Source organism: Callospermophilus lateralis, chromosome 8 (genome assembly GCF_048772815.1).
Source record: "Callospermophilus lateralis isolate mCalLat2 chromosome 8, mCalLat2.hap1, whole genome shotgun sequence".
Classification (NCBI taxonomy): Eukaryota; Metazoa; Chordata; class Mammalia; order Rodentia; family Sciuridae; genus Callospermophilus; species Callospermophilus lateralis.
In genome coordinates this window covers 153296-163234 of record NC_135312.1, presented here as the reverse complement: position 1 = coordinate 163234, position 9939 = coordinate 153296, and the positions used below count along the sequence as shown (strand labels likewise).

The 9939-nt window shown below is 38.5% G+C and overlaps 1 long non-coding RNA gene across 2 annotated transcripts in view; it reads left to right on the top strand.

Moving 5' to 3' along the window:
- Positions 1-9939, top strand: part of LOC143406060 (uncharacterized) — a 44040-nt gene continuing 34101 nt past the window's right edge. For both annotated transcript variants that reach the window (XR_013155577.1, XR_013092164.2), the window contains exons 1-2: positions 1-148; positions 1928-2157. This is a non-coding gene — a long non-coding RNA (uncharacterized LOC143406060). The remainder of the gene's footprint in view (positions 149-1927; positions 2158-9939) is intronic.

Genomic DNA, 9939 nt, shown 5'->3' with positions numbered 1-9939 from the left:
TGCCTGCTCGGCCGGGGCCTCAGCGGAGAGATGAGGCCTTGCGACCCCAAAGCGAAGCCCACGCCCCGCACCAGAGCCGGGCACTATCTTACTATGAAGGAGCTTGGAAGCACAGTTTAAGTCAAGTTTTGAAGCGGATTCGCATGTTGTAAGTTTGACACGCAGCCACAAAGGCTGTGATTGTAGAAGCAAAGAGTAATATTGAATGTAGTAACTTCCGGGATCGTGAGCTCAAGACCTTGTTTAGGTCTGGTTAATTGGCATGCGCCTGTTTTGAACCCTGAACGGTAACTTCAGCACTTTAAAGCTCTGAAATGTTAGCTGGCAATAACTAGTAATAAAATGAGAAAAGTTTTATTTCTCATGTTTAAGGGGTCTCTTAGGTTTTTTAGTAAATGTAAAGATCTGAAGGCAGAAGTCAAGAACCTAAACATCCTTCTGAGTGCCATCTCATTGAAAGTTAGGGTGATACCAATAAACCTCTAAGTGTAATGGCATCTTTAAATAATTATCTTTGTCTATTCTGGGAGACCAGTCTAAAACATACACACTATTTCTAGGCAGCTCTTGTTATACTGGCAAGGCATTTTCACAATCCATCCATTTATGAAAGGTGTCAATTTTTATTGTAGAATGTTTTGAGCAATATTACATTGGTGGATATTTTATGTAAATAACTGGCCTGTATAGGAACAAAATTTATTTTAATAATCTTTCTGACTATTGTGCAAATAAGCAAATATAGTATTAATCTTTAAGAACTAGCATGATTGACTGGTTTAGGTTTCTTAGATGCTTTCTTTTCCTCAAAAGGTTCTTCCAGACAACCATTTTACCATATGATAAACATAGGTGAAATTGACCATTATAGTCAGTACAATTAATCTAGGATTTAACTTAGTTTCAATCCTTCCATCAGCATTTATCTTACTATGAAGGATCTTGGAAGTATAGTTTAAGTCAAATTATTTATGGGTGGACTTTCCAGTACACACTGCACTGTACATTAAAAATGGTCCTGAGGAAGTGTTTCAGAAAAGTTTTCCCCCCATAATTTTTACTTACTTTGCAAACTCATGAAGCTGCAATGCTGTAAATTTTGCAGCTGGAAATTTACCTTCCTGTGACAGGTTTTTCAGTAATTATTATGACAACAAGTTTAAAGTCTCCTTTGAAATCTGATTTAATTTACTGAATCATGTTTAGAAGCAGTAAGACTCTCAAGTATCACAATTAAGAAAAAAATTTCTAATATCTAATGTGTGCCTATGGTGTCTTGTTTTCCCCCTTCTTTTATTTAGTAAATTGAAAAGAGCAATAGTATTTAGCTTAATTTATAGACAATTGTACAAGAATTTAAATAATAATAATAATTCAACATCTTTATTTGTTCCTGAGTTTTGACAAAAGTTGTCTATTGGCTATGTTAAGTCTAACATTAATAAGTTGGAGAGGTATTATAGTGAATAGAAATTTAATTTTTAATAAAGTATGATTTAATTTTTTACTCTAATATAAATATTAAAAATAAAAATATGATATTTGTATTTTGAAATTAGGTTTAGTTAAACTTTAATTGACTAATTTACTTTGGAATGAGACAAGAGACATAGTTTTTAACTTAGCAGCCATGGCCTTTACTAGGGTCATGAGATGTGGTGTCATTGGTGACAGGCCTTATGGGACTTCAGGGACATCCAGAGGGGCTGCAACAGTGAAGGTCTTTTACATTTTCACTTTCTTCTTTGTTACAAACACTGGCACAAACTAGTTTTAGAATTGGCTGCTCCAGTCTTAGGATGATACATTTTGCCAGTACCTCAGGGTTTGAGAGTCCTCATTTTTATTGCCTTCCTGTAAACAAAAACTGATATTTGGTATCTGGCCACATTAAGAAAGATGAATTTCCTCATTTCTTTGGTATTAGATTGCCGCAGTCTGGCTGGGCACAAGATCACGAGCCACTCAAACAGGAACAAACTTTATTTGAAAAAACCGCCAATACCACGTTCGTGCCCAGGAAGATTCCCGATCCACCCACGCGGCGTTCCGCCGGTCCCTTCCCGGAACCCCAGCGCAAGCTCCTCCCCCGGAATTCCCTCCTACTGCACTTTCCCAACCAATGGGAACTCTCCAGGAGTCCCGCAGCAGGCTGAGGTAAACAGCAGGAGTCCGGTATCCATATGAATGTAATTTTTAACATAATCATATCATCTCAATGGCTAGCTGGCATCACCTTTCAATCAAAAATGCCAAGCATCATATTAATTGGCTGTGGCTCCCAGCATCTCCCCCCTTCTGTTTAATTAAGCAGCAAGTAATGTGGCTAGGGACCGTGCCTGTTAGGTTTGTCCAATTCAACATATGGTTCTTACCCGTCATTGGAAAACTGACCTTTAGGCGTCAGCCTCCTGTCTTAGGTTGATACCACTGCAATTGGATCATACCCGTCACTGACTACCTGTCCAGCATATAGCCATACTTGTGGATAGGCCTATGCACCAGTGGGGGGGTGAGGTTCTTTGCCTCACCTCTGTTGGCCCCCAGATTTGGCCTTGGTGCCAGTGGGGGGGTGAGGTTCTTTGCCTCACCTCTGTTGGCCCCCAAAATTAGACCATCACTAGTAGAAGGTAGGAGGATACAGAAATGCCACGACACCAAATCAATTGACGACTCCTAGGGAAAATTGCATCACTGGTGACACATCAGCAAAGATATGCCAGCATTACCATAATTTGCTGCATCAACAGATAGATCACGGTGCATACAAGTGATACATAGTCCAGGCAAGTTCTGTAAGCAGTTCAAAGTGAAGGAATCTATCAATATGTCCATTTCCTCCCAAGATAAATCGACTCATTAATTGAGCATTACTTGTTGAGTTATATTTCATTGATGTATCAGTTTATACAGTTTGTTGTGATAATTATCGAAGAAGTTGTAGTTTGGTTTCATCTTTGTCTTCACCGGCACTGGGATGAAAACTAGGAATTCTGACAATGATGTTAAGAAAGAAAGAAAAAAAAAAATGTAACATTTCAACAGGTACTAAGAAAACATTTTTTTTTAGAACAATTTACATTATCTTGAACAGAATTATTAAATATAATGAAAAGGAAAGATGAAAATAAACAAACAGATCTGTTAACCTGCTTATTTGTACACATATTAAAATAATCTTTAACAGCTGTTTACCTAATTTAAATTAAACCATTAAAATTACGTGAATAATAAAAAATACTTGGATCCATTTTTTCATGAGCACTCCTCATAATGATCTATGGACATACGCACATATAAACATACAACACAAAACAGAAGTGTGCACATATAACATACCACACATAAGACAATAGTAAAGGCCTTGTAGCTTCACCTAGGTGAAATCTCCATAGCAATGTTAAAAACTCCACAGTCAAAAAATAAAACTGATCAGAAAAACATCAACCTAGGTCTGTATGAGCTCAAAAATAAAATAGAACTTTATGATGTGGGAAAAAGCAATAATAAAATAGATATTGAAAAAAGCATCCTGGTTAATCACTGTCGCAGATGTAAGAATAGCCAAGCTGGAGTTCTGGATATCAGCTGTTATGGATTTGAGTCAAATCATCTTCTTTTCGATCTGTAGAAATCGTTTTGGTTAGTCTTTCTGGAATCCAAATCGGCTGCTGTTCTCCCTGTGGAAACACGCAAACAGAGCCCCGACTCCAGACAATTACTGGGTCAGGACCTTTCCATTGTCCTGTTAGAATATCTTTCCAAAGAACTTTAGGCTTATGCACATTTTTTGGATACATATGCCTTTCCGCAGCACTAAGTCCTGAGGAATCCAAATTTAAAAAGTGTAGAGTAAAAAGGGTTATTTTAAGTTTATCTTTGGGGGATATATACCCCTTTCCAATTCTCTCCTTTTGTTTTAATAAGTACATTTTAATAGTTTGATGAGCTCTTTCAACTATGCCTTGTCCCTGTGGATTGTATGGAATTCCTGTTATGTGAGTAATGCCAAATGATGAGCAGAATTGTTTAAAAGAGGTAGAAGCATAACCAGGACCGTTATCTGTTTTTAACTGTTTTGGAACGCCCACAGTGGCAAAATTTTGTAAGCAATGAGCTATAAATCTTTAGTTTTTTCTCCGGCATGAAGGGAGCCCATCAAAAATCCGGAAGAAGTATCAACTGTAACATGCAAATATTTTAATTTTCCAAATTCTGGCAAGTGTGTGACGTCCATCTGCCAAATATGGTTAGGTATCAGTCCTCTAGGATTGACTCCAAGATTAACTTGTGGTAAAAATGTCACACAATTTTGACATTGTTTTATTATATGTCTGGCTTGTTCTTTAGTTATTTTAAAACGCTTTTGTAAAGTATTAGCATTGACATGGAACCTTTTATGAAAATTTATAGCTTCTTCTATTGTGGAGAAAATATGTATGTCATGTGTAGATTTATCTGCTAATTCATTGCCCAAACTAAGGGCTCCAGGCAATCCTGTATGTGCCCTGATATGTCCTATAAAGAATGGATCTTTTCTGTCCCAGATTAGACTTTGTATAGTGGAAAACAAAGAGAAAACAGTAGAAGAAGGGGAAATCCTACCAGCATCTTCAAGGGATACTATAGCATTAACTACATACTGACTATCAGAAAATAAATTAAATACAGAATCTTTAAACATCATAAAAGCTTGTAATACTGCATTAAGCTCTACCTTTTGAGCTGATTGTTTGGGTACTAAAAATGTAAAAGTTTGATCAGGGGTAACTACTGTTGCTGTACCATTATTTGACCCATCAGTGAATATATTTGGAGCATTCATGATAGGGGTCTTTCTTGTCATTTTTGGAAAAACTACAGGATGCTTAGACCAAAAAGACAACAAAGGATTAGATGGCAAGTGATTATTAAATGAAACATTAGATTTACACATGATTATTGCCCAAGTATTTAACTCATTAGCTAACTCATCAATTTGATCCATAGTATATGGAGTAATAATTTTATTGGGAGAAATCCCAAATACTCCCTTTGTTGCTTTTATTCCTTTGAGTATTAATTGTCCTACAGCCTCAGGATATCTAGTAAGAATAGTGTTAGGAGAATAAGATAAATGTATCCACAATAATGGACCTTCTTGCCAAAATACTCCTGTAGGAATATTTTTTGTTGGTAGTACAATAAATAATAAAGGCAAACTTCTATCAATTCTATCCAAGTGCATATTTTCCATATATGTTTCAATGATTTTTAATGCCTTTCTTGCTTCAGGCGTTAACATGCGGGGTGAATTTGGATCTGATGGACCTTTTAGGATATCAAATAAAGGTCCTAGCTCTCCTGTTGGTATGCCTAGATAAGGCCTTATTATAACCTTTTAATAAATTTGTAAGTGTGGCATAACATTCCAGCAATGTGTTTTTATCTTTATGGGCCAATAACATATCATCCATATAGTGAAATATTTGTAGTTCAGGATTTTGATTTCTAAGTGGCTGGATTGCTTTGTTAACATAAATTTGACACATAGTTGGACTATTAGCCATCCCCTGAGGGAGTACTTTCCATTCATATCTCTGATCAGGACCTTCATGATTTAGTGCAGGGATAGTAAATGCAAAATGTGGACTATCCTCAGGATGAATTGGAATTGAAAAAAAACAATCTTTAATATCTATAGCTAAAACATACCAGGTTTTTGGTAAAGCAGACAATTGGGGAATCCCTGATTGAGCAGGTCCCATAATAACCATCTCATTATTAATGGGTCTTAAGTCTTGTAATAATCTCCATTTACCAGATTTCTTTTTAATGACAAAAATGGGAGTATTATGGGGAGATATGGAAGGTTGTATATGTCCTTTCGCTAATTGTTGTTTGACCAGATCATGGGCTACTTGTATCTTTTCTTTAGTCAGGGGCCACTGAGGAACCCACACTGGTCTTTCTGATTTCCAAGTAATTTTTATTGTCTCAGTGGCCCTTTCTGAAAATCCAACCCATGTCTGTCTGTTCCTTGATCTATTTGAATTGGTGCTGCTATAGCTTGTCCTTGTTTTCCTAATCTTTTTTCTTTCCTAAAACCTTGTCTAGCCCTAGTAGTGGGCGCATTAGGATTGATGTTATTTGTTAATGTCAAACCTAATTGATCTAGGACATCTCGTCCCCATAAATTTATAGGAAGATGATCCAATACATATGGCTGTATAGTTCCCTCACATCCTTCAGGATCCTTCCAATCTAATACCATTGCACTTCTATGGGGATTAGTAGCCACTCCTAGGCCTCGAAGCGTTTGAGTGGCTTGTTGTAATGGCCAATGTTTTGGCCATTCCTGACTAGATATGATGCTAAGGTCTGCACCTGTGTCCAGTAGCCCATTAAAGTCGTGTCCTTGAATATTTAGTTTTAGCATGGGGCGAGAATCTAAATTTAAAGACAGCATAGCCCAATCTACACCTGTGGAGCCCAATCCCCTGGTACCTCTTTCTACAGTACGACTGGAAAATTTATCATGTAGGCTGGGTACTATTAGTAACTGTGCTATTCTATCCCCTGGTGAGATTACTGATATACCTCTTGGAGAACTAGCTATAATTTTTATTTCACCTTCATAATCGGGATCAATTACCCCGGGACTTATCATAAGTCCTTTTAGTGTAGAAGAACTGTGTCCCAATAATAAGCCTACCGTTCCTTGGGGAAGAGGTCCTTTTACTCCTGTGGGAATGATTTGAATTCCCATCTCTGGAGTTAGTACTGCTCTTGCAGAGGCGCAGATGTCCAACCCTGCGCTCCCACTAGTTTGTCTGATGAGGGATTTAATGGATAATGTGTCCTGGGCACTACCCTGATGGTGTTGCTGGGTTCCTCCATTGCCCCGTATATTTGTGGTTTTGGGCCCCGGAGCATTGGGCCCTCCAGTCCGTTTTTTGGCAATGGAGCCTGATGCCTTTCTCCACGATATCGTGGGTAAACACTTGGTCCTTGTCTGTTTTTTGACAATGGAGTGCCCTCTATGGTGGTTTGAGAACGGCATTCATTAGCCCAATGTCTCCCTCTACGGCATCGTGGGCAAATACCTGGTATTCTATTCCTTTGATACCTAGCTTTGTTAAACCCTCCTCCTATGGGGCAATTCCTTTTAAAATGTCCTGTCTGATCACAATTGTAGCATGTTTTTGGCCTGGCATCTAAAGCCTGTTGTACTGCTGCTAAGACTTGTCCTTGTTCATTAATGTCTCTACATAATTTAATATATGTGTTTAAATCTTCATGTTTCCATGGTCTAATGACCTCTCTGCAGCAACGATTTGCTTGGTCATAAGCCAGTTGTTTTATAAATGGCATTGCCTGTTCTACATCTCCAAATATTCTAGAAGCTGTCTGAATAAGCCTATCTACAAATTCAGCGTAAGGTTCGTTAGTTCCTTGTATTACCTTAGATAACTGTCCTTGTAAATCTCCATGCCCCTGTAAAGTTTTCCATGCCCTAACCGCATCTGCAGCAATTTGTGCGTATACACCAGGATCATATTCAATTTGTTGCCGTTGACCCTCATAAGGTCCCTTTCCTAACAAATCTCCAGATTTCTTTGAGGGTAACCGGCTGCTGCATTTCGCCTAGCTGTCTCCATGCAGAATTCCTCATTGGCAACCTTCCATAACAAATATTGTCCTCCATTTAGCACAGATCGACACATGTTAGCCCAATCTGCTGGTGTCATGTCTAAGTTGGTAATAGATTCGACCATACTTATGGTGAAGGGTGCTTGCGGGCCATAGGTTGTTACAGCCTCCTTTAACTGCTTTACTGTTTTGAAATCTAAAGCACGGTGAATTCGTTGCCCTCCTGCCTGCTCAAGTACAGGGCATGCTAATCTTTGGGATCCTGCCTCAGGATTTTGTGCATCAACTACGGGAGTTGAGGGCCGCTCAGCTGTAGGTGGAGCTGTTGGTTGAATTACGCCCTCTGGTGATAGAATGGAGTTAGTAGCAGCCTCCTGTTGTAACTCCCCACTTGATGGTCGTTTTTCCTCTAAGCTTTCTTTCTTCAAATTTTCCTCTGTCTGACTAGCTGGAGAGACCTTCTCTTTTGCTTGACCTGACATGTTTTCTACCACAGTTTGGACCTCTAACAATTTACTTAACAGTTTTTCGGTTTGTTTTTTACTAGTTTCTAATCTACTATAAAGGTAACGCAACCCAATAAGGTAGCATAAAACAAAACTGAAACAGAATGAAACAAAAACGGAGCAAAGAATAGTTGTATCAATTTTCTCTTTCTCAGGGCCAAACAACTTCAAGCCTTGAGCCAACCATTTTTCCCAGTTTGCCTGAGAAAATTCTAGGGATAGGCAGCTTGAAACAAAAACAAAATAAATCAAAAGAAGAACACATTGTTTTTTGAAATGGTCACCCATTCTGTCGCCTTCCCTCAGGGGTGAGCAATTTTACTCACCTCCAAGCTTCAGGCGCTCCCCGTACAGGGCCACCAGTTGCCGCAGTCTGGCTGGGCACAAGATCACGAGCCACTCAAACAGGAACAAACTTTATTTGAAAAAACCGCCAATACCACGTTCGTGCCCGGGAAGATTCCCTATCCACCCACGCGGCGTTCCGCCGGTCCCTTCCCGGAACCCCAGCGCAAGCTCCTCCCCCGGAATTCCCTCCTACTGCACTTTCCCAACCAATGGGAACTCTCCAGGAGTCCCGCAGCAGGAGTCCGGTATCCATATGAATGTAATTTTTAACATAATCATATCATCTCAATGGCTAGCTGGCATCACCTTTCAACCAAAAATGCCAAGCATCATATTAATTGGCTGTGGCTCCCAGCATTAGATGTCCCATTGAATGGGTAGCTGAGAGAAACCCACCTCACAGGCTGGAGAATTTGAGTATAGGGGACATGAAGGCACGTACAGAGAAGAACATCACTTACAAGGGCTTGGAGTTGAACCTAGAAAATCAAGGATCAACAATATATGTTTAAATTTTACATCATAGAAAAAAATGTGAAAATAGGTAGTACACATTACATGGTCATGATGAAAAAATATCGTGGTCAACGGTGAAGAAAAAGTCCAAGCTCCCTACTTCCAGAGCCCACAGGTATCCCATACTGTAATAACTGGTCATTTCTCTGGTTTCTCAGACTTGGACATATAAAAATGACAAAATTATTCATACTCAAAAGTATTTCACATTGATCTATTTTCATTTTCTATGAGTGAGTCAGTAGGCATCACAATACTAGACCTTAAACTATACTACAGAGAAATAGTAAAAAAAAAAAAAAAAAAAAAAAAAAAAAAAAAAGGTACCAAAAGACGTGTAGACCAATCTCCTACTAGAAAAAGGTGCCCAAAACATAAATTGAAGAAAAGATAGCCTCTTCAATAATTGGTGCTGGGAAAACTGAAAATCCATGTGTAGAAAGATAAAATTAAACCTCTATCTCTCACTGTGCTCAAAAATCAATTCAAAGAATATCAGAGACCTAGACATGAGAATGGAGACCCTGTGCCTAACAGAAAAAAAGAGAAGGTCCACATCCTCATCATTAGGACTTGACTTCCTGAACAAGACTCCTAAACACAAACAGCAAAATTAGGAATCAATTAATGGGATGGATTCAAACTAAGAAGCTTATTCTCCACAAAGGAAGCAATCTATAACATGAAAAGAGAGACTACAGAATGGGAAAATAAATCTTTACAAAACACACAACAAATAGAGCAGTAATCTCCAAGATATGTAAAGAACTCAACAAACAATGCCAAAAGAGAGAGAGAGAGAGAGAGAGAGAGAGAGAGAGAGAGAGAGAGACATAACCCATCAATAAATGGACTAAGGAACTGAACAGACACTTCACAGAAGAAGAAATACAATTGATCAACAATCATATATATATATTAAAAAAGACCATCATCT